The 26639-nt window shown below is 34.6% G+C and overlaps 1 pseudogene; it reads right to left on the bottom strand.

The window, feature by feature from the left end:
* LOC122406355 (kinesin-associated protein 3-like) lies at positions 1–24684 on the bottom strand (annotated as a pseudogene).
* Positions 24685–26639: the final 1955 nt, after the last annotated feature.

Raw genomic sequence — 26639 nt, 5'->3', positions numbered from 1 at the left:
CTAAACATAGCCATATTTGCTTCGCTTGCTCCGCACAGAGCCACAATTGTCCATCCTGTCAAAAATTCAATTGGTCATGAGCTCGACAATAACAACTGTCATCGTCATGCAAAACCAGCTTATCAGAAGCAATTTAGAGTGCGAGATGATAGAAAAACTCGAATTTTAGTGAGTCTACGTATCAAAAATTTGGCAACAGTCAAAATCTTGTTACAACCCTGAAAGCTAGGATCTGTTTACCCGATTTTTAGACATAGTTGAGGTTTTTGATCATTTTTTTAGCGCAAACTATTGAAAGGGAATGTCCTGAAATCACTTTAGAAAATTCTCTTTCTTTAAATTGAGTGTGCTAAAGCTCAGGAAACTTTCTACACTTTTATAAGCGTATAAAATCAGTATTTTTTAATCATAGCCTAGACACTGATTAGCGATGATTCGTTTCAACTCACCTATAATATACATGATGACTACGTTGATTATTACCAATATTCGGGTTGGGCTCGTAAAGGTAACAGATTTCGCGAATCTGCTTTAGCGCTGACAAAGCCGACGTGTCCCCAGTTTTGGATTCTTCGACGCACTTATCAAGCCAAACGGTTTTCTGAGCGTCTCGTTCCTGAGAGCACGAATAGTAAAGAATTTTGACATGATCATTCAACGCTTGATCCACCATTTCCATAGGCACCTCATCTGAATAATGGGCCAAGTTCCAGAACAGTGTCAACAACTGCGATGAATCGATAAGATAATGTATTTTATGATGAACTCTACGAAGTAGAAATAAAATTATGATTCATGATTTCTCTTTATTATGTTTATCTTCAATTATACGATAGATAAATCAAGCTCGAGAATAAAAATGAGATATATGAGGTTAAGTAGAATCCAGACCAATTATTTATACGATATGTTTGTCTTTAATTATACGATAGAAAATAAATATAAATCAAGCTCGAGAATAAAAAGTGAGACATTTGAGGTTATGTAAAATCCAGACCATAAATTTAAACCTAAAGGCATACTTACTATAACATCCCAACTAGCTGCATCAGAATAAATCACTTTTTCCCGTTCACTTTCACAAACAATTTCAATGTTTCACAAATTTAAATGTTTCACAATTTCAAGTGACGTGAAACAACACTCGAGCTGTCAAATTTTCCGCGGTTCGGTATATATATAGCGGCGCGGCGACGGTGCTCTCACGTGGAGTAAGTCTGCGACACCGTCGTGAAGTTAGCCGCGAGGACATGAGGCCTTTGATGGTGTTATATACTGTAACGGTACGATGGTGACAGAACACCCCGTTACGCGTGAATTCGAGCTTCTTATGAATAAAAGGAGCAGGTATGAAAGAAAAACAAGAGTTAAATCAAAGTAATGTGGAAATAAACAAAATAAAGCTTTTATTCAATTTTTGTTGTGTTTGGTGATTTTTTAAGTACAAAATCTCAGCAACTTTCCAAATGGACGGTTCGTGATTAGTTTCTGACTCGCATAATAATTTGACAAAAAAGAAAGAACTGACTTCTAGTTCGTCTCGTATGATAATTTCAACAAAAAGAAAGAACTGATCTCTAGATCGCAACTACTTTTGGTTCAAATGTCGCAAAACAATTTAATTCGCACAAGGTTCGTCATAGACTCAATTCGGTGCTCTAGACAATTAACGTCTCGCCAACAGATTCTAAATGATCTCTAAAATAGTTCTTAGATTCGCAAAATAATTTTCTATTGATTTCTTTGACCGCAAATGATTCTAAGTCTGCCCATTATCAGATGTGTCGCAATAGGGCTTCGCAAATGAATATCAGAGTTTTTCAGTCTTCCGCATAGTGACTTGAACAATAATTTATATTTCGCAAGATAATTCAGTGTTTCGCACAATGACTTATTGTTCGCAAATAAAATGTGATGTTTCGCAAAATGAATTTTAGTGTTTTCGCAAACAAATTTTAGTGTTTTCGCAAATGATTAAGTGTTTCGCGAATGATTAAGTGTTTCACAAATGCAATTTAGTATTTTCGCAAATGATTAAGTGTTTCGCAAATGAAATTTAGTGTTTTCGCAAATGATTAGGTGTTTCGCAAATGAAATTTAGTTTTTCGCAATTTAATTTAAATTCGTAAAAAAAAATTGTTTGTTCAATAATTTTAAATGGACTCTACTTGCACTCAGGAAGCCAAAAAGATATTTTTAGGATTAGAACCCACCCAGGAATCTTCAGACAGAACGAAATCGAACTGTCCCCGCCCTCCTGGCATGAGTGAGAGGAATCCACCAAGAATCTTTTGATCGAACGAAGCCGAACGATCACCTCCCTCTTGGCAGACAAGGAATAGGTAATCTAGCCAGAAATCTTCAGACGGAACGAAATCGAACCATCCCCGCCCTCCTGACTAGATCGGTGCCCCACACTGACAATCCTGAACCCAAACGAAATCGAATGGGGCCCACCCTGTCAGCATGAGTCGGTGGTATATGATTAAGGGTGCTTCCTGAGCGATATTTCTCTTTTTTGCGTAAAGCGGGCTCTGGTTTCCTAGGCCAGAGTCGGCGAGTTTGCGTAATGCGGATCCGAGTTGCGAGTCTCGAGATCGGCTAGTGAAAGCGGGTCTAGCGTGATGAGGACTAGACTGGCTCCTGAGACCAGTTTCCATGGGCTCTTTATACTCACGCGAAACAACGACCAACTATCATAATAATTTTGTCGCATTGCGACAATTACGCCCATTCACCAATCAAGTTCATCTCAAACCTTCTTAAATTTCCCGATTGGTTAAATTTTGTGTCGTATGTTCTTTGCTATTGGTTGATTGGCTCGGATCCATGCCTTTTTTCGGAGTTTCAGCGACGCGCAAACGCGACACTTCGTTGCGCCAATTATCAGTGAATGATTTCTTAATTCGTTGTTCTTGACAGTTTCGCATTGGTCGGATCTCTTGATTGGCGAATGTGCGCTTGTTGCCTGAAGCGCGCGAAGTACATTTAAATTTGAATTTACCCGAGTTGTTTGATATTGTAAAATTTCTTCAATTTGTAAGTGCTTTTACTGTGAGATTTCCACCTTCCTAATTTTTCCTTCATTCTTTCTTAAGTTTCAGTTGTTTTCATGTCAGACGATTGAATTTATTTAAGTAGATTTTAACGGGATAGTTAACGTGTGTGATCGATGCGAGGTGGGTCGATACGCGAGCCCAGGCGCTGGCGCCTCGATTGATTGATTGTCGCACCGCGCTCTACTTTATCGGTACGTCCGATAACTATTTTATCGACCCGCCTGGATCGTCTCAATACATACACGTCAAAAATGTGATTGTGTTGGTACTTTTTGCATAATGTTGACCCTGTGCAAAATTTTTTCTCAGCAATTACGCCACCGCTCATGCTGATTTTGGGCTCATATTCGATAGAGAACTTCCTAATTAGCTGAAAGTTCAATTTTCAAAGCCGTACATAACTCATGAGCTTCGTAATTAAAGAAAATCATGCGAATTTTACCCCCACCACGTCGAATCGTTTTATCAGAGAAAAAATAGTCTCGGCAAGAGCCTCGGGCCAGCAGACGACAGAGCTTTCAATGTACTTGTCCCGAGACTCTACCGAGTCTCTTGATTAGACTCATTCACTTGTTGAAAGTTTTTGAGTTTTCATTTTTATTCACCAACATGGAAAACATCGAGGCATAATTTGCGTTAATAATTCAAACATATGGAATTGCTGCTCGAAAAGAACATTTGGGGTTATACATAGGTTAAATGTAAAGCATTTTTTGCTTGCCAAAAGCGACCAAATTCGTAGTCAAAAAAATTCAAATATTGGTTTTTTCATCCAACTTTCTCTAGCAATAAATGACCACAAATTTGGTCGTTCAAACCGAAATATTGGTATTTTCTATCCAACTTTCTTCAGCAGTAAATGATCACAAACTTCGTCGTGGAGATCCAAATATTGGTATTTTCTATCCTACTTTTTTCAGCAATAAACGACCATAACCTTGGTCTCAAAATTCCAAGTATTGATCTTTTTCATTCAGCTCCTCTAGTGACAAACGGCCATAATCTCGGTTGTCAAGACCCAAATATTGGTCTTTTCTATCCAAATCCTTCCACAATAAAACGGCCATAATCTCGGTCGTCAAGACCCAAATATTGGTCTTTTCTATCCAAATCCTTCCAGAATAAAACGGCCATAATCTCGGTCGTCAAGACCTAAATATTGGTCTTTTCTATCCAAATCCTTCCACAATAAATTTCCATAAATTAAGTCTCAAAAACCCAAGTATTGATCTTTCTCATTCAACTGCCCGCAGCGGCTAACTGCCATAATCTTGGTCGTAAAGACCAAATATTGGTCTTTTACTACCCCTATGAAATAACCGAAAAACCGGTCACAAACACCCAAATAATTTGTTTTCGGAAGGGGGATTCATTGACAGCAATGCAAATTTGGGTCGCAATGACTCAAATCTTGGTTTCAAATCATGTGAGAAAACGAAAGAATATTGGTCGAAACGACCAAAATTCGGTCGCTTTTCACTCTCAAATTGACATTTCCGGTTTACGTTGCTGATTCCAAAACGACCCAATTGGGTCTTTTTTTCGGCATATTAGACGTCCAAAAAGACCGAGGCTTCGGTCGCTGTGATCCGCCAGGGTCAACAGAAGTGTTTGTTTGATTACATTAACGTTAAGAATAAAAATTGAAAATTTTATAAACATTAACCCCAAATCGAGTCCAATAGACGCGAAAACGTTTGACGATTAAAAATATTTCTGTTAGAACGTATGTTCCATCATAGTTTGCGTTGAAAAATCGAAAAAGTCGCAATAGGAGGGCCAACTTTGGAAAGATGTCGTAGTCGAATGATTCAACCAATGGATAAACAATTATTATTGTCTTTTCCTATTTATGAACAAGCTAAAATCAGGTCAAACTAGAACTTGTATCATCCATGAATCTGATAAATTCGAGGAAGTTACCATCGGTCGGTAACAAATGTCAGCAAGGTCAGAATGCAGCAGGGACTTCCCGTTTTTATTCTGTCACGTCTTACCTCCTTTATAATAGTTTATTGGTTTTTCTGTTTATTCGACTTTACTTTTTCAACTGAACTTTTTACTTTCACTCATTGTTGTACTTTTTCACTTCATCTTCACTTTACTTCACATAAGGTACGTTCATTTCAAGTTTTACGTTTACTTTTTTGTTTCATAATCGTGTAAGGAAAAACCATTGCCGGAATCTAGAGTCGCGGCAGCGACTCTGAGACAAGTACATTTATAACAACAACATGACATGACGAGTTGCTGCCAGAGACTCTTTACCGGAGCGATAGCGTTTCCAATTGTTTTCGAAAATTTTCAAAATTTGTTTCTTTAATAATTAATTAACTATAGTATTCCAGAGAATATTATAAGTTAACGTATTTTTTATTTTTTTTTTCTTTCGATCGCGACCTCTTCGAACTCTGTAGCTTAACGCGTTGAAGAGATATTAATTATTTATTTTTTAATAGCATCAAAAAATGGGTCGGATTTTCGCACACATTTTTGATGTTTATTTGTTTTTTTTTAGTGACAAATCTGGTGCCATAATACATTTTATATACCTATATATTTTTTTTCTGGTGCCATAATACAAGTATATACTTATATATATTTCGTGATATGACGTATGGTGTGTTGTTAAATGAATGAGGTTATAAAGATCGCGTTTGACAGTTCTCTGTAGTACAAGTATATATCTATATATTTCCGTGATGTAAAAGAAAGATCCCGAATGTAACAGTTTTCACCGACTATTCACCGACTATTTAAAAGCAGGACAATGTTTAGTGAAAATGGTGAAAAAAGTAAAGATGAAAAAAAGCGAAATAGAGGTCGAAATCCAAGATTGTGTTTTCAACAGTTAAAGTTTCATACGCAGAAGACTGCCAGTCAGAAGACCGAAATAAAATTTTGGTTCCTTCCGGATAGAGATTTCTTGAGTTGGTCCGTATTCTGAATTTTTGGATCAACAAAAATTCTTGGATTCGCAAAGAAAATGAAGAAAGATAGAGTGCGGGTGAGTATACTTGCAGGCTCCGGTGACAATGCTTTTATAATAATTTTTCAATATAATAGTAATTTTCTGATTACAGAATCTTTTATCTCCAGTGCTAATGAAATGTGGAAGCGGTCTGTTGCTGTTCCTTTTCATTTTTGGTTGTGAAGACTGTCGCAATGGTCCAAGTCCACGGGTTCCTAAAGTGTCAGAATTTGTTACGGACCAGCAAAAATTTTGTTGTCTGAGATAAAGATATCAAAATTTGATCCTCAATCAGAATTTAAACCACAAGTTAATAGTAGAGATGAAGATGAAATTGCAATCAACAGCGTTAAAGTTTCATACTAGAAGACTGCCAGTCAGAAGACCGAGATAAAATTTTGGTTCCTTTCGGATAGAGATTTCTTGAGGTTTGGATCAACGTTGATCTGCAAAGAAAATGAAGAAAGATCAAGTGCGGGTGAGTATACTTGCAGGCTCCGGTGACAATGCTTTTGAGTAAGTAGAATAATTTTTCAATATAATAGTAATTTTCTGATTACAGAATCTTTTATCTCCAGTGCTAATGAAATGTGGAAGCGGTCTGTTGCTGTTCCTTTTCATTTTTGGTTTTGAAGATTGTCGCAATGGTCCAAGCGTACAGGTTCCTAAAGTGTCAGAACTTGTTACGGACCAGCAAATCTGAGATAAAGGTATCAAAATTTGATCCTCAATCAGAATATAAACCACAAGCCCTATAAACTCGTTCAGTTTAATAGTATAGATGAAGATGAAATTGCAATAAAAATTTTTTTTTATTACAGTGGAAGCGGTGTTTCCTGATAAAACTCTTTTGATTCAAATGGACACGGTGTGATTTTTCCATGACCTCAGTTTGGTTGGTCAACACGGTTTTACAGACTCAAGCGTTCCATGAAAATATATGGCTCAAAGTCTTGATTGTCCAGATTTCGTGATCTCAAGTGATTGTTATGGAGGTATTCCTTGAGCCAAGGGCTTCAAATGAGTGGATACTGGGAATGAGATTCTTGGGTCAGACTCGTTGGGAATATGTTAGAACTTTTCAGTTCTGGAAGGTGCGATACTACAGAGAATGAAATTTCGATTCAGGTATATTTATATGCATTTTTTTGTAGTTTTCTATCAAATTGAATGAGAAACGAAGTCATCATTATGTGATTAATTGTATTCTATTTCAGTTAAAAAAAAAAATATTTCTGGATTTTCGCTGTGAGAATTCCGTCCAAACTGCTTGGTCATTTTTCGTGTTGCTCTTGCCAAGACACAACCATTGATTCAAGTGTTTCTCAAGGTAAGTCAGTATCCAAGTTTAACGCTACGAATTAGTCGATGATTATATATATATATATATATAAACCATGTGTCAGTTTTCGATCATCGTATAAACAAACGGAGTTTTGACATTATGGAATACGTGTGGGATAAATAAAGAAAACTTTGGTCATCTAACGAAGTGCATAGTACTAAAACCTGTGGAATGCTAAACGAAACCGGTATAAAAGCAGTCGCGTTAATGTAGTCTGTGATCCGACGTGTGTAAAAAAGAATAAAATAAAAAAATACGCGGTGCATGTCGACGAATCTTTTTAAGATTTCATTAATTCGTTTGACTGAAAATAAGTTTATCATTTATATCATTGTAAATAGGTTATATGATATCAATACATCGATACGCACCTCCGAAACCACCCGAGACTTGTTTTCATACTGAACGTCATTTTGACAGGTGAGGTTATGATCCCCAAAGTGCTGTTGTGTGCGGACTCTAATTAATAAATGAACATGGTTAGTGAAAAGTGGTTAATATTTATTTAGTTAAAACTTGTGGTATACTAAACCGGTATAAAAGCGGCCGCGTAAATGTAGACTGTGATCTATGTGTGCAAATAAAAAATCTAAAAAATGCGCGATGCATATGTCAACGAAACTTTTCAAGATTTCATTATTTCATTCGATTGGAAATAAGTGTCAACTGAGATAATCTTTCAATTAAACCAGATTGCGCGGAATATTGTTCAGTGTAAATATATCGTCAGTTGCGTCATTATATATCATGTGTAATTATGTAGGTTATATATACGAATTCCCTTTGATAGCTGTGTGGTAACAACGAACCGGCCGGGGTTTGACGTTACGAAGTGCGGGACATATGTAACAAACGTTCGCATAGTTAGTGAATAATATAAATAAGGCAAATCAGTTTATCAAAAATAGGTCTGGAAGTTGTAAGAAAAAATGTTCGTCAACCTATAACGTCAAATTTTCTTTTTGTGATCTCAAATATTATGGTTGATATAAAACAAGAACACACGGAACTGTTAGTATATATAATATGAGAAACTCCTATCGAATAAATGTTTTCTAATTTATTTTTTGTGTCATCATTATTTTTGAATATTCCCATATTTTGCTTCCTATTGAGTCTGGCTCTGCTCTTTCCGATCCTTGTTTTGACTCCATCAGTTTGCAGCGGATAGATACATACTATTAATTGGTTGCCTAATATGTGTCCTTTAATTTTCTACCATTTCTTTATGCTGATTGTGGTAACCTGATTCAAGTGGTTTCCGACTATGATCATTATTCGCACATTTTCTATATTAGATTCTCAAAACAGTTTCTGGTGTTGATATAAGTGTAGTTATACTTTTTCCACCTGGCCTGTCGAGTAATAAATTATGAAACTTGTTCCAAAAAGTCTTTGGATGCTTTTTTTGCTGATAATATGAAAAGTTAAATCTTCGAAATGCGGTAGGCAAACACAAATTTTGACAACAATACTTATGAAATAACGTGTATGTTGAGTATTCCTATTCTGCAAACTGCATCATGGAAACCTAGAGAATTTCTGAATGTTATGGGCGCTATGTCATTTTAATGTAACATCATGACTTCTAACACCCTTTCACTATAATACTATATATTTGGATCACTGACATACAGCAAAAATCTGCAAACTATAAAATTTATATACTGTGCCATTCATTTTACTTTTTGACTCTCACCGTAACATAAATATGAAGTGAAAAATTCATTGGAAAAGTCTTTAGTTGCTCATTTATGGATGGATTTGAAATTGTTGTGTTCCAAACTAATTGCGCAGATACCTGCGAACTTTGAAATTTCTGTGGATAAGTATGTGTGCTAGTATCATCCCCTATCTTTGATTATAGTAATATGGAATGGAACTTTGTTCAGCAAGTTTTAAAGTGTTTCTTTTCAAATAGTATTGAAGTTTGTATTACTGCGGTATAGAGCGAATAACTTCAAACTTTGATATTTTTGTGTCGCAGCATGTGTGCCAATCATTTTAATTTTTTACTCCAACCGTAACATGTAATTTCAAAAATTCATCACAATAGTTTTCAGCTTTACTATTTAACTTAATTTTCCTTTTTCTAAATTCCATGCTAAATTTCTTAATTTCTAAATTTATTTCTAAATTATCCTGAAATGAAATGTTTTCCTCCACAACCAATGCAGGTACCTTAATCGTCTAAGTACGCTCAGTTTTTTTTACTTCTTTGAATTCTGACATATCTAGAGTCGCGGCAGCGACTCTGAGACAAGTACATTTATAACAACATGACATGACGAGTTGCTGCCAGAGACTCTTTACCGGAGCTATAGCGTTTTAAATGTTTCCGGGTGCCTTTTTTCTGCAACTATCAAACTGTAGATAATTGGATCTCCGCGGCCACTTGCAAACTTTGGAAATATATTTCATCGAGGGCATGTTTTGGATGACACGAAAATGTCTAGATTCAGAATGCAAAAACGACATTTAAAAATGGCCAATTCTGTTGGATTCGTTGTGTCTTGAATTTGATCTATCTTTCCTCTTTTCCTTTCTTTTCACTAACGTTATAAGCCGAAAATCATATCTCAGCCCGCAACAAGCATTGCTGCATGCTCTTGAGTTTCCAATGGACAAAACATATTAGAAGACAAGGAGAAAAATCACCAAAGTCCAAGAACAAACCTCTATCGAAATATTTCCAGTACAATTTTGACGAAATTTAGGTCTTATTTCGTAGAAACCAACGTTATAAGCCGAAAATCATATCACGACCTATAACCTGCTTTTCACCGTGCTCTTTGGTTCCTAATTGACAAAACATATTAGTGTACAAGGAAAAAAATCGCCAAAGTCCAAGGAGAGACCTGTGACGAAATATTTTCAGTACAATTTGGATGAAAAATAGGTCTTTTTTCATAGAAACCAACGTTATAAGCCGAAAATTATATCTCGACCTCCAACCCGCTTTCCATCGTGCTCTTTGGTTCCTAATTGACAAAACATATTAGGGTACAAGGAAAAAAATCCCCAAAGGCCAAGAACAAACCTGTGACGAAATATTTCCAGTCCAATTTTTACGACAAATAAGTCTTTTTTAGTGGAACCCAACGTTATAAGCCGAAAACCGTATCCCGGCCTCCAACCCGCTTTCGACCGTGCTCTTGTGTTCCCCATTGACAAAATAAACTAGCGTACAAGAGAAAAAATCGCCAAAGTTCAAGAATAGACCTGTGACGAAAAATTTCCAGTACAATTTTTACGAAAAATAGGTCTTTTTTCGTGGAAACCAACGTTATAAGCTGAAAATCATATCCCGGCCTCCAACCCGCTTTCGACCGTGCTCTTTGGTTCCCCATTAACAAAATATATTAGAGTACAAGGAAAAAAATCGCCAAAGTCCGAGGACAGACCTGTGACGAAATATGTCCAGTACAATTTGGACGAAAAATAGGTCTTTTTTCGTGAAAACCAACATTATACGACGAAAATCATGAATAATTCATAGAAATTAAAACTAAAATCCTATAGTCAACTGAACATAAATAAGGAACTTTTGAGAAAAAAGACGTGATATCAAACCATAAACTTCCCCTAGGAAAAAAAAGGTTGGGACAAGTACATTGATGGTCCCTCGTTTGCTGATAATTCCATCAATAAAAAAAACTTTAAAAAAATTTTCTTTTTAAATTGTCAAAAAAATTATTTTATAAAAAAAAATACAGAACAATTCGAAAAAATTTTCACAAATCTTGAAAAATCATTATCTGTAAAAAAAAATTAATCTGTATCTATTTTTTTAAGTGTCAAAAGAATCAAATAACAAGTAAAAAATAAAAAACCGAAAAATCGCGCTTGAAATCATTTTGGAAACCAATGCCTCATTCTTCTTATTTGATTCGAACAGCTAAATCAATTGAAAAAAATTCCATCTAATTTACGTGCAGCATTAAAATTTATTATATCAATTCGAGGCCAAGTATTTTCTAATTAATTGAAAAAAGTTACCACTTGAGTTACGTGCAGCACTAAAATTTATGATATCAATCGAAGGACAAGTAATTTATGAGTAACTCCAAATTTCAACATTATGGAATTGTTCTAAGAAGCTTTTAAATCCAAAAAAATTACATGCAAGCTAGTCATTTCTTACTCTATGGTGGCAAAGACTTATAAGAAAATCGATTCTTTTCAGACTTTCAGGAGCTTCTGATATTATTCACAATATTCGACGTCGATTGGATCGATACAAATTATGTTTAATTATGAGTTAAAAGTACTTGTCCGGCCCGTCACTTTCCATTAAAATTGTTTATTCAAATAAAAATCAGGGCTTCTCTAGAACTCATCGAGCACAAATATTTATGCAGAGCGAATTTAGAGAGTTATCTGCAAGTAATATTCCCTTAATTGCACTAATTGAATAAGAATGGAAACGAATTGTCCTGTACTATACAAGGGATGTTATTGTGCATCGATAAATAAAAAACATTTTGCACATTAAATATGTTCAAGCTTCCAAAAGTAACTCCCCAGTTGGTATTGGAATGACGGCAATTTTTACTTCTCACTTTTTCCAGCGAACGAATTTCATTCGGTATAATAACTAACCTATACTTTTATTAAGAACATTAAACTAATAATAAATCGCATGTCAATAAATTTTTAACCGGATTCTGCCGTACAATTTCGTTTTTTTATGATTGATTTTTATTTGAATGAATAGTGATGGGCCGGACAAGTACTTTTAACTCATATTTAAACATAATTTGTATCGATCCAATCGACGTCGAATATTGTGAATAATATCAGAAGCTCCTGAAAGTCTGAAAAGAATCGATTTTCTTATAAGTCTTTGCCACCATAGAGTAAGAAATGACTAGCTTGCATGTGATTTTTTTGGATTTAAAAGCTTCTTAGAACAATTCCATAATGTTGAAATTTGGAGTTACTCATAAATTACTTGTCCTTCGATTGATATCATAAATTTTAGTGCTGCACGTAACTCAAGTGGTAACTTTTTTCAATTAATTAGAAAATACTTGGCCTCGAATTGATATAATAAATTTTAATGCTGCACGTAAATTAGATGGAATTTTTTTCAATTGATTTAGCTGTTCGAATCAAATAAGAAGAATGAGGCATTGGTTTCCAAAATGATTTCAAGCGCGATTTTTCGGTTTTTTATTTTTTACTTGTTATTTGATTCTTTTGACACTTTAAAAAATAGATACAGATTAATTTTTTTTTACAGATAATGATTTTTCAAGATTTGTGAAAATTTTTTCGAATTGTTCTGTATTTTTTTTTATAAAATAATTTTTTTGACAATTTAAAAAGAAAATTTTTTTAAAGTTTTTTTTATTGATGGAATTTAACATCTATATGAAGTAAAAAATTGATTATAAAAGTCTTCAGTCGCTCATTTATGGATAGATTTGAAATTGCTGTCTTCGAAGCTCATTGCGCAGATACATTGAACCGCAGCAGATACCTGCGAACTCTGAAATTTCTGTGGATAAATATATATGCGACGGATCACCCCTTATCTTTGATTATGGTAATATGTAATGGAACTTGGTTCGGCAAGTATTTAAGTGTTCCTTTTCAAATAGTATTGAAGTTTGTATGACTGATATACAGCGAATACTTCCAAACTTTGATATTTCTGTGTTGCAGCATGTGTGCCAATCATTCAAATCATTTCCTCCAACCGTATCATGTAATCTAGAAAATTCATCACAAAAGTCTTTCGCTTTTCTAGATACTTCAATTTTCCTTTTTCTATCTCATTGTGAGTTTTCGAATTTCTAAATTAATTTCTGAATTGTCCTGAAATGGTTTTCCTCCAAAACCAATGCAGGTACCTTAAACGTCTTTGAATTCTGTTGCTTTGTTGAATTAAGTTCGCTTAGTTTTTTTGCTGCTTTGAGTTCTGGCATAATAAATGTTAAAAGTTTTCGGGTACTTTTTTCAGCAACTATCAAACTGTGGATAATTATACCTCTGCGGCCACTTGCAAACTTTGGAAATATATTTCATTGAGGGCACGTTTTGGATGAAATGAAATCTCTAGATTCAGAATGCAAAAGCGACATTTAAAGTGGGCAAATCTGTTGGATTTTTCGTGTTTTGAATTTGATCTATCTTTCATTTGAATTTTGAAGAAAAGCGATAAATAAAATCTTTTCTATTAAGGAAATCTTTACATCAGTTATTTCTTGGTATGAAGACTTGGGAAAAATCGCCAAAGGCCAAGGACAGACAGGTGACGAAATACTTTCAGTACAATTTTGACGAAAAATAGATCTTTTGTCGCGGAAACCAACATTATAAGCCGACAATCATATTACAGCCCACGAGACGCATTTCTTCACTCTCTCGGGTCCCTCTTACAAAAAACATATTAGAAGATAAGGGGGAAAATCACCAACGTGGAAGAACAAATCAATGCCGAAATATTTCCAGTACAATGTTGACGAGAAATTTGTTGTTTTTCGTGGAAGCCAACGTTATAAGCCGAAAATCATATCTCGGCCCCCAACCCGCTTTCTACCATTCTCTTGGGTTCCCAATAAGCATAGCAAATTAGAGTAGAAGAAAAAAAATAGCCCAACTCCATGGACAGACCTGTGACGGAATATTCTCTGTACAATGTTGACGAGAAATTTGTTGTTATTCGTGGAAACCAACGTTATAGGCCGAAAATAATATCTCGGCCCGCAACACACTTTTCTCCATGCTCTTGGGTTCTAAATAGATGAAACATATTAGACTACAAGGAAAAAAATCGCCAAAGTCCAAAGACAGACCTGTGACGAAATATTTCCAGTATAATTTTAACGAAAAATAGATCAAGAGACTCGGTAGAGTCTCGGGACAAGTACATTGACAGCCCTGTCGTCTGCTGGCCCGAGGCTCTCGCCGAGTCTATACTTTCTCTGAATAAAACGATTCGCGGTGGTGGGGGTAAAATTGGCATGTGATTTTATTGAATTACGAAGCTCAGGAGCCATTTAGCAACTTGAAAATTGAAGTTTAAGCCAATTGAGTAATTCTCTTTCGATTCCGCCCTAAATCAGCATGATCGGTGTTGTAATTGCTGAGAAAAAACTTTGCACGGGCTCAAGATTATGCAAAAGTTACCAACACATTCAAGAATTTATGCGTCTGTATTTATAAACACCATCAAAGGCACTTTGATGCTCTCGAGTTTCTGATTCGTTGGATCTGACGACATCCATTTTTAGACGTTGTGATTGGTTGTTGAAATTAGTTGTTGATGATTGGAAATCTGACGTCAACTTCAGAACGTAGCACACGGCGCAGCACAGCTGGTAACAGCAGTCATAAATTCGACCGATATACATATATATATATTTACGTTTTTTGCAGTTTTCCTCGTTGTTGCTGATAAGAAGTTACGGACTTGTGGCTTGGTTCATCGTGTTTTTCAGAAACGAGTTTGCTTAATGTATTTTGGTAAAAAATATGGTCCATTTTGAAATTTGCTCTGACTCGATAATTCAGGAGTCAATGGGGTTGGAGAAGAAATTTATGAGGGCGTTGATGGAATTCTTGATAATTTAGAAAATGGCGCTGAATTTGTAACCGCATAACAGACTATTCGAAAGTATTGATGATTTTTAATCGAACAAAGTAAAATTTAAGTTGGAAATAAAATATGCGCGCGCATGTTTGTTTGGCTGTATAGTACTTAAAACAACTTTAATGTATAATAAAATGATTTTTCAAAAAAACTAATTCTGCGTAAGTTGGATTTTCAATATCGCGTTATCTGGAATTTTTATTAGCCGTAATTTGATATATTTTTCTCTTTCAATGAGGCAGGGAATTTTTTAAAAAATTTCCAAGGTAGGGAAACTAAAAATCTATTTTATTAATTAAAAATTTTTCCGAATACACTGATATGTAATAATTATAATGCAGGAAATTCTATATTCACTTGTGGACAGACTTATGTCGGTCTTTCTCGTGTTACTACCTTAGACGGACTACATTTAATCAATTTCGATCCCCATTCTGTAAAAGCAGATGAGTTAGCTATAAGAGAATACAATCGTCTCAAACAGAAGTTTCGTACAGATCTTGTCCTCATAAAGTTTGCCAAATAATGGGCTCCCAAAATTCCAGATTTTGTTTGGGCTATATCCAAAAATGTTATGGAGTGTCAATCAGCGGCAAGTGAATGGAAAAATATGAGCTCCTGGTCTATTAACGGATTAACCAATACGGATGGTGTTTCGTGTTATGCTAATTCTATTATACAATGTATTTTCAATTGCAAACCTCTTAGGGAAGAATTTTTCAAAACTTCGGAGGAGAAAGAAAATCCTATACCTCTTTTACTTCGGTCTTATGTGGAAAGAAATAAATCAGTGAGTTCATGCGTTGTAAGAGAATATGTAGGAGAATCGTTTATTCAAAAAAAAACAGCACGACGTTTCTGAATTTTTCATGGGAATCTGCAAAAAATCTGATTTACTTCGAAATGCTGTAGAACATAAATTGATTATTAAAGTTCGATATGTAAAGCTTGTCAATATACGACCACAGATGAACAAGCAAATAATATACTAGTTTTGAGCTTTCCGCGTGTTAAAAAAGCTTTTACTTTACAGGAATTAATCGAACATAGTTTGTCTCAGTGGAATCCGATTGAAGGACATCAGTGCAATGCTTGTGGCGGAATGGGAACACTCTTAACAAAAACTTCGCTATCAACTGTTCAAGGCGTTTTGATTCTTCAACTTTTAATATTATTTATAGATGAAAAAACTATGAAACTTTCAAAGATTGATTTTAGTATTAAAGGTATTCCATCCGCTGTAGTTACTGTTTGCGGCGAAAAATATAAAGTCAATAGTGCTGTTTTCCATCATGATCGAACAGTATTTGAAGGGCATTATACGAACATGTTAAGATCTGGTACGTCATGGGTTTTTGCTGATGATGCTAAGGTCGAAAAAAGAAGTTGGCCGAGAAACGCCAAGAATAGTTATGTGTATTTCTTGGAACGAACAAAAAAATGAATTAACGATAATAGTTGTGTCGTAACATGTCCTGTGAATTTTTTTCAAGTTCACAGTGCACAAAAAGTAGTCAAATCAAACCGTGAAAACAGCATGAGTGCTGTAAAAAAATTGGAGACAAGTACATTTATGTTTTATGTAACCTCGACTGAGTGAAACCCGACGTGTTACTCGTGTAGTCCAAAAAATAAATGCACGATGATTTACAAAAAGTTGTTCGATCTATTCTCTGGAAACTTGCTTCAATAATGAGCAATTAATTACTAAAGGTTATAAAAAAAAACTATTTCAAACGTAATGAATAAAAAAAATGAATCTGTTAAATCTCGGTAATGTATGAAAAACATTTGGTTCAAAGGAACAAAAGGTTGTCAAATAAATGCAAAAGGGACGAGTACATCGGATGACGAATAAACAAAATTTTTAACATAATGGTATGTAAAAAAAATTACGAAACCAACTGTGTTTGAATAAAACAATTAAGAAAAGCTTTCACAAATCATGAAAAAACATTATATTAAAAAAAATAAAAATCTGGAATTATTTTGTAAAGGAAAAAAAAATTCAAATAGAACGTGAAAAATTCATTCTTACGGGAAGTATCCGGAACTTGAGAAAGTTCTAAAACTTGCTTCAAATGAGCAATTCATTACTAAAGGTTATAAAAAAACCATTTCAAACGTAATGAATAAAAAAAATGAATCTGCTAAATCCTGGTAATGTATGAAAAACGTTTGGTGTTCAAATGAACAAAACGTTGTCAAATAAATGCAAGTGACGAGTACATCGGATGACGAATGAAAAAAATTAAAAACATAATGGTATGTAAAAAAAATTATGAAACCAACTGTAAATAATTTCAACAACACAATTAAGAAAAGCTTTTACAAATCGTGAAAAAAACATTATATTTAGAAGAAATACAAATCCGTAATTATATTGTGAAGGAAAAAAAAATTCAAATAAAACGTGAGAAATTCATTCCTACGGGAAGCATCCGGAACTTGAAAAAGTTCTAGTGAATCAAAAAGTTACCAAAAAATCGCATCAAAGGTAAAAGTCATTTGTTACTCTATGAATAAATTATGTTTAAATATGTGCTAAAAGTACTTGTCCGGCCCATCACTTTTCATTCAAATTGCTCATTCAAATAAAAATCAGGGCTCTTTTAGATCTGATGGATCATATACTTAATTGCATTCAATTTTTCTGTAATATACAAGAGATATTATTGTGTATTGATGAAAAAATACCCTTCGGACGATAAAAATTGTCAAGCTTCCAAATTAACTCTCCAGTTTATATTGAAATTTTCGAGAGGATTCGTCTGTATAATCTCGTTTTTTTTTTATTATCACATACACAATTGCACTTTGTTAAAATCAACATAAAAACATGAGTGAATTGTTGCGAAGAAATAGTTGCCGCCGAGCATATATGAGATGATATTCGAATTCAAGTGGGCGTGTAACGGCAGCGTTAATACTAGTTCCATAAAAATAATACATTAATTAAGGTCTAGTTTGATTTTTATTTGAATGAGCAATTTGAATGAAAAGTGATGGCCGGACAAGTACTTTTAGCACATATTTAAACATAATTTGTACCGACACGAAATCGACATCGAATATTGTGAATACCAAGGGATCCTGAAAGTCTGAGAAGAATCGATTTTCTTCTAAGTATCTGTCACCATAGAGTAACAAATGACTTTTACCTTTGATGCGATTTTTTGGTAACTTTTTGATTCACTAGAACTTTTTCAAGTTCCGGATGCTTCCCGTAGGAATGAATTTCTCACGTTCTATTTGAATTTTTTTTTCCTTCACAATATAATTACGGATTTGTATTTCTTCTAAATATAATGTTTTTTTCACGATTTGTAAAAGCTTTTCTTAATTGTGTTGTTGAAATTATTTACAGTTGGTTTCATAATTTTTTTTACATACCATTATGTTTTTAATTTTTTTCATTCGTCATCCGATGTACTCGTCACTTGCATTTATTTGACAACGTTTTGTTCATTTGAACACCAAACGTTTTTCATACATTACCAGGATTTAGCAGATTCATTTTTTTTATTTATTACGTTTGAAATGGTTTTTTTATAACCTTTAGTAATGAATTGCTCATTTGAAGCAAGTTTTAGAACTTTCTCAAGTTCCGGATACTTCCCGTAAGAATGAATTTTTCACGTTCTATTTGAATTTTTTTTTCCTTTACAAAATAATTCCAGATTTTTATTTTTTTTAATATAATGTTTTTTCATGATTTGTGAAAGCTTTTCTTAATTGTTTTATTCAAACACAGTTGGTTTCGTAATTTTTTTTACATACCATTATGTTAAAAATTTTGTTTATTCGTCATCCGATGTACTCGTCCCTTTTGCATTTATTTGACAACCTTTTGTTCCTTTGAACCTAATGTTTTTCATACATTACCGAGATTTAACAGATTCATTTTTTTTATTCATTACGTTTGAAATAGTTTTTTTTTATAACCTTTAGTAATTAATTGCTCATTATTGAAGCAAGTTTCCAGAGAATAGATCGAACAACTTTTTGTAAATCATCGTGCATTTATTTTTTGGACTACACGAGTAACACGTCGGGTTTCACTCAGTCGAGGTTACATAAAACATAAATGTACTTGTCTCCAATTTTTTTACAGCACTCATGCTGTTTTCACGGTTTGATTTGACTACTTTTTGTGCACTGTGAACTTGAAAAAAATTCACAGGACATGTTACGACACAACTATTATCGTTAATTCATTTTTTTGTTCGTTCCAAGAAATACACATAACTATTCTTGGCGTTTCTCGGCCAACTTCTTTTTTCGACCTTAGCATCATCAGCAAAAACCCATGACGTACCAGATCTTAACATGTTCGTATAATGCCCTTCAAATACTGTTCGATCATGATGGAAAACAGCACTATTGACTTTATATTTTTCGCCGCAAACAGTAACTACAGCGGATGGAATACCTTTAATACTAAAATCAATCTTTGAAAGTTTCATAGTTTTTTCATCTATAAATAATATTAAAAGTTGAAGAATCAAAACGCCTTGAACAGTTGATAGCGAAGTTTTTGTTAAGAGTGTTCCCATTCCGCCACAAGCATTGCACTGATGTCCTTCAATCGGATTCCACTGAGACAAACTATGTTCGATTAATTCCTGTAAAGTAAAAGCTTTTTTAACACGCGGAAAGCTCAAAACTAGTATATTATTTGCTTGTTCATCTGTGGTCGTATATTGACAAGCTTTACATATCGAACTTTAATAATCAATTTATGTTCTACAGCATTTCGAAGTAAATCAGATTTTTTGCAGATTCCCATGAAAAATTCAGAAACGTCGTGCTGTTTTTTTTTGAATAAACGATTCTCCTACATATTCTCTTACAACGCATGAACTCACTGATTTATTTCTTTCCACATAAGACCGAAGTAAAAGAGGTATAGGATTTTCTTTCTCCTCCGAAGTTTTGAAAAATTCTTCCCTAAGAGGTTTGCAATTGAAAATACATTGTATAATAGAATTAGCATAACACGAAACACCATCCGTATTGGTTAATCCGTTAATAGACCAGGAGCTCATATTTTTCCATTCACTTGCCGCTGATTGACACTCCATAACATTTTTGGATATAGCCCAAACAAAATCTGGAATTTTGGGAGCCCATTATTTGGCAAACTTTATGAGGACAAGATCTGTACGAAACTTCTGTTTGAGACGATTGTATTCTCTTATAGCTAACTCATCTGCTTTTACAGAATGGGGATCGAAATTGATTAAATGTAGTCCGTCTAAGGTAGTAACACGAGAAAGACCGACATAAGTCTGTCCACAAGTGAATATAGAATTTCCTGCATTATAATTATTACATATCAGTGTATTCGGAAAAATTTTTAATTAATAAAATAGATTTTTAGTTTCCCTACCTTGGAAATTTTTTAAAAAATTCCCTGCCTCATTGAAAGAGAAAAATATATCAAATTACGGCTAATAAAAATTCCAGATAACGCGATATTGAAAATCCAACTTACGCAGAATTAGTTTTTTTGAAAAATCATTTTATTATACATTAAAGTTGTTTTAAGTACTATACAGCCAAACAAACATGCGCGCGCATATTTTATTTCCAACTTAAATTTTACTTTGTTCGATTAAAAATCATCAATACTTTCGAATAGTCTGTTATGCGGTTACAAATTCAGCGCCATTTTCTAAATTATCAAGAATTCCATCAACGCCCTCATAAATTTCTTCTCCAACCCCATTGACTCCTGAATTATCGAGTCAGAGCAAATTTCAAAATGGACCATATTTTTTACCAAAATACATTAAGCAAACTCGTTTCTGAAAAACACGATGAACCAAGCCACAAGTCCGTAACTTCTTATCAGCAACAACGAGGAAAACTGCAAAAAACGTAAATATATATATATATGTATATCGGTCGAATTTATGACTGCTGTTACCAGCTGTGCTGCGCCGTGTGCTACGTTCTGAAGTTGACGTCAGATTTCCAATCATCAACAACTAATTTCAACAACCAATCACAACGTCTAAAAATGGATGTCGTCAGATCCAACGAATCAGAAACTCGAGAGCATCAAAGTGCCTTTGATGGTGTTTATAAATACAGACGCATAAATTCTTGAATGTGTTGGTAACTTTTGCATAATCTTGAGCCCGTGCAAAGTTTTTTCTCAGCAATTACAACACCGATCATGCTGATTTAGGGCGGAATCGAAAGAGAATTACTCAATTGGCTTAAACTTCAATTTTCAAGTTGCTAAATGGCTCCTGAGCTTCGTAATTCAATAAAATCACATGCCAATTTTACCCCCACCACCGCGAATCGTTTTATTCAGAGAAAGTATAGACTCGGCGAGAGCCTCGGGCCAGCAGACGACAGGGCTGTCAATGTACTTGTCCCGAGACTCTACCGAGTCTCTTGATCTATTTTTCGTTAAAATTATACTGGAAATATTTCGTCACAGGTCTGTCTTTGGACTTTGGCGATTTTTTTCCTTGTAGTCTAATATGTTTCATCTATTTAGAACCCAAGAGCATGGAGAAAAGTGTGTTGCGGGACGAGATATTATTTTCGGCCTATAACGTTGGTTTCCACGAATAACAACAAATTTCTCGTCAACATTGTACAGAGAATATTCCGTCACAGGTCTGTCCATGGAGTTGGGCTATTTTTTTTCTTCTACTCTAATTTGCTATGCTTATTGGGAACCCAAGAGAATGGTAGAAAGCGGGTTGGGGGCCGAGATATGATTTTCGGCTTATAACGTTGGCTTCCACGAAAAACAACAAATTTCTCGTCAACATTGTACTGGAAATATTTCGGCATTGATTTGTTCTTCCACGTTGGTGATTTTCCCCCTTATCTTCTAATATGTTTTTTGTAAGAGGGACCCGAGAGAGTGAAGAAATGCGTCTCGTGGGCTGTAATATGATTGTCGGCTTATAATGTTGGTTTCCGCGACAAAAGATCTATTTTTCGTCAAAATTGTACTGAAAGTATTTCGTCACCTGTCTGTCCTTGGCCTTTGGCGATTTTTCCCAAGTCTTCATACCAAGAAATAACTGATGTAAAGATTTCCTTAATAGAAAAGATTTTATTTATCGCTTTTCTTCAAAATTCAAATGAAAGATAGATCAAATTCAAAACACGAAAAATCCAACAGATTTGCCCACTTTGGAATTTAATGTTTTCCACGATACTCTCTATTAGAAAAGAATTACAAAAAAAATAACTTATTATCAAAAATTCCTTTACTTTTTTCATGTTGAAAATCAAGAATAAATAATAATCTTCGAACCTTTCAATAACTCTATGAGTGAGAGTTAAATATCCGCCTTGCACAATAATCGGGCGCAATCTTCATCACAAGTTGCAGTGCCAAGTAGAACAACGACTTCAAGAACAAGGTCATCCTGTACTTTTCCTACAAAAGAAAAAATAATGATACTTCGGTTCTTTATTTTGAAAGCGAGAAGTAAAAACGGACTTGGAATGAGGGCAAGGTCACGTCACTTTTAATTACCAGGAACAAAATTGTTTCTTATCCAGGGTATGAGATTGCAACGCTGCAATATTTAAAAATAATCCAAATCCGGCAAAGCCAAGTTTCCGAGGACGCCAACTATTTCCAAAACAAAATCTTGACTGATTCAATGCCATGGCAAAGTCACCCACGAATTCCTTATAAACAAATGAACAATGGTTAATAGAAGACAACTACAAAAGTTCAAGGGACAATGGTAAATCTCAAATCTTATTCACGAGGACATTGCGTAAACGTACCACGAAGTGTTCTTTCGTTGAATCGTATTGGGATATATTTCTTTTCATTTTCATGATCAAGGCATCTTAATTTCTGAACGCTTTGTGAATCAATCCTTGCAAACGATTATTATCGATCATCAGCTGAGCATTTCTGTTGTTTACAGCAAGATCCTCGATCTCAAGAATCATATCTGTTACCATCGGCATGCAATCCGTATTTCCAAACATCGATTGCACTTTGTCGTCCATGCTCAAGTGGTACAAGAGTCCAAGGATCGTCGTTTTGTTCTTGATTTCACCTGTATAAAGTTAATTGGTAAAAGATGAGAAGTAAACAAACAATTTTTTGTTTCAACAATCAGTATGGAGATAAAATTCTGTTCTAACGTTAAAAAAGAATTTTTTGGATAATAATCCTATATTTTTTCCATTCAAGTCAGCTATAAACTTACTCTGGCCGAGCAGCTTCACCAATTCCGGGAATAAGCCAACTCTTATCATTCTTCCTTGAAGTTTCGCTTCGTAGTCAGGGGGCCTTCTGAATTCCAAATGTCGTCTGTCAGTTTAATTTTTCTTTCTGTGCTGTTGTCGCTGTTTGTTGAAGGAAACAGAACTAAACCAGTCGTTGTTTCAAACTGTCGTTGACGTTTTTCCATATCATCCTTCCATTCGTCGTAACGTTGCAACTCACACTCAATTATTTCCATGCAAAGAGATCCAATCTAAATAGAATAAAATTCCGTCAGAACATTCGAAGTTGTAATACGGATTATTACTTTAATTGAATGCTTGACTCACTCTATATTCCACTACAATATTGTGGAACTGACTGTACGTTGAAAAACAGAAAAAAATATAAATAATGTTTGTAGAAAGTTCAATGCTTCGTTTCCAGTCTTCTCTCAAGGCTCTTGCTAGAGCGCTCAACAAAGATTCTATAAGAAACAAAAGAAAATTGTTTAATATGTTAATGGTTTTCATTCAAATGTTATGAGCTTGTTTCCATTTTATGAGCGTTGAATCTTTTGGGAATTTTGAAGTATTTTTAAAAATTTACCATTTTTTCTTAGTTCCAGAAGATTGTCAGGAACTCTTGCAAGTCTCAGAATCAATGCTGATCCTTTGATCTTTTGCGGTATAGACTCGTACAACAATTCTATGTAACTTTCAACATTGCTAATTACTGCTCGTTCCATAATCACTGTTGTCCGAATTCACAGTGTTGGACGATGTCGGACGTTCCGGTTGTGCATTGCCATCCACCGAGTTCCCTGAAGAATATTCAGTTTATTGTTTACAACTCATTTTTGTGTGTTTATCTCTGTAGTCAAATAGAATTTCCTCGAATCAGTTAGACGTCCTTAAGGGCTTGAAGATATGGTTAAGCCTCGGTTGATCAGGTACACCAATAAATTTGAGAAGACAATTTGAGACGAAAGGTTATATTAAATAATCAAGCACAAACCATCGGTGGTCGATTTACGTTTCTGAAGATAATAAATCAATTGTTCGACCCCGTTAAGTTTTGATTCGTGGATGAGAAAACATTTTTCCATGACTTCTTTGGCCAACAGAGACACGTTTGTGTCTGCATTGAGACTTTTAAATCTGATGATTTTTTGACATTTCTAACAATATTTGAGAGAAGGAACATGAGAAATGTTTGATAAAAATTTCGGAAAACTGTATTTCACGAAATTGTGTAAACTTACTTTTCTGTCACCCAGCATTCGGTGACCGAGTTCACCAAGGATAAACGCTTCTACGTCATAATTGACAACAACCGCTTTTTCCGTAGGATGCACGTCGAGATTTCCCGACCACACTTTCCTGGTTTGCAGGAAAATAAATAAATTTCAAAATTTTTTGCGGTGTACACAGAAAACTATTGAAACGTCAGATCGAACATCAGTTGGTGAACTCACCTTTTAAGAAACTTGGCCTCGTCCATATATTTGTGAAAAAAACGTTTATCGCAATCCGTGAAAAACTCGGGAGAGTATATTTTTTCTTCAGTGTCGATGATAATTTTGACAATTTTTCTATTTCTGTTTATAAATTAATTAGTTGTAAAAACGTACGAGATCATTGCTGCTGTTCCTCCTCCGTATATCATGAGACATCCGTGAACTCAGTATATTTTCTAGTTTCACTTTGACATCAATTGTCTAATGCCACGGTGATCGAAGTAGTATCGAACAACTAAACTTTTTTAAAAGTTTTTTCTTCTTTCAATTTTATGATCAATCAATTCATCACTAATGAGATGTACGCTTATCAACAACACATCATAAATTCGATATAAAAATAGTGATTGGCTGTAGTTTGAGAGTTACTTGTAATTTTGCGACAAAAAGTAGTGTGCCTCCCGCGCAGTAGCAGAAGACCGGTTTAAATTGATTCAACTTTGGTGAAGCATTTATTCATTCTCCTTTATTGATTTAACAAGTAGTATATCTGTGTATTGCTGCTTCTTAATTACAGGTTTTGGAAAAACTTTTAACTGCGAAAACAAATAAGGACTTGCTATCGTTGGAACAACATTTTAGATGGGTCTGAAAGTATATAATTGGGGGGAAAAAATTGAAATGGATGAGTTAATCAAACATATGATATACATGATGCATCGTGAATTATTTATTGTTTAAAGGGGGATAACATGGTATAAAATTCATTATTGAAAAAAGAAAATAAATGATAGTGTGTGTAGGCGTAATTGAACGGAAAATTAAGGAAATATTTCAATCAATTTTTCATTCAAAATCGTATACATTCCGATTTAATTCTAACTCGAGCCAAAAATTTGGTTAAACGTGGAAAAAAAATTTAAGTAAAAATAGCTCAAGGCTGATGGAACAATCATTGGGAAAAAATCGTTGTGACCCCTCTCAGCTTACAACGAAATGTGCGATAAAATATATTATTTTTATCTTTGGAATGTTTTCTTTACGAAAGTCGAGAACAGACCCATCAGTTCAGTACAGAAAAGAAAGTAGTGCTTTGATATTCATTCCGTTTTGAGGCTTGCGATGTACAGAGTTTGAGTTATACTCGATTTAACTCTAATGATAAAGAATTGATTTATTTGTACTTTGGAATCAGGTCATTATTAAATCCTCTATGCTGTACTGCTGCACCATGTTGCACCGTGTTCATAGCGGATTACTGGGCGGTAACTGACTGAAAACCTCCACAGTTCTCTTATGAAACTTCGACGAACACCAGGAACATTTCGATTAAACAAAAAGCTGTAATGAAAAATAGAAAAAATTATTTCTGCAGTAGTTCGTAATTTGTCTTCAATTTATTTTCTTTCTGGGAATCCTTACTCCTTCTCTTTCCTGCTCATTTCTTTCAAGAAAACCCTACTGAGAAGAAGTGGACGGTTGAGGATCGAGGACTTTTTGAGTTGTTCCGTCTTGTAATTCTGTCATGAGAGGATTTATTAAGGAGCATGCAGGAAATGCATTTACTTTGGGAAACAAGGTTTCTGTTTAAATTTAAATAAATCCAAAAAAAAAATGATCACACAAGGGAATCGAACCCGGGTTTATTAAGGAGCATGCAGGAAATGCTTTTACTTTGGGAAACAAGGTGATTTTAGCTCTCTTCAAAGAACTGTAGTAACATTTTCGTCCTTTCGTACTTGTACAGCGAAAAATTATTTTGAAATGACGTGTAAATTTTCTATTAATCAATGAAGCTCACCTAATTCGGCGGCTTCCAAAGCAGAAAGAGAGACGGTTCTTAAAAACAATCGAATTCTCCACTTCCGTTCTTCAACATCGTACTCCGATAAATTTCCTATTTCTTCCCACGCTCGATTCAGATGATTCTCCGCGCACTCCGTCGTGCGACTTCTCTTGCGGTGAGGACGCATACCTTGTAGCACCGTCAAGTAGTCGA

The sequence above is a fragment of the Venturia canescens genome, chromosome 2 (assembly GCF_019457755.1).
Source record: "Venturia canescens isolate UGA chromosome 2, ASM1945775v1, whole genome shotgun sequence".
In the NCBI taxonomy this organism is placed as follows: Eukaryota; Metazoa; Arthropoda; class Insecta; order Hymenoptera; family Ichneumonidae; genus Venturia; species Venturia canescens.
The sequence above is the reverse complement of the archived record's forward strand: the minus strand, read 5'-3'. Positions and strand labels throughout refer to the sequence as shown.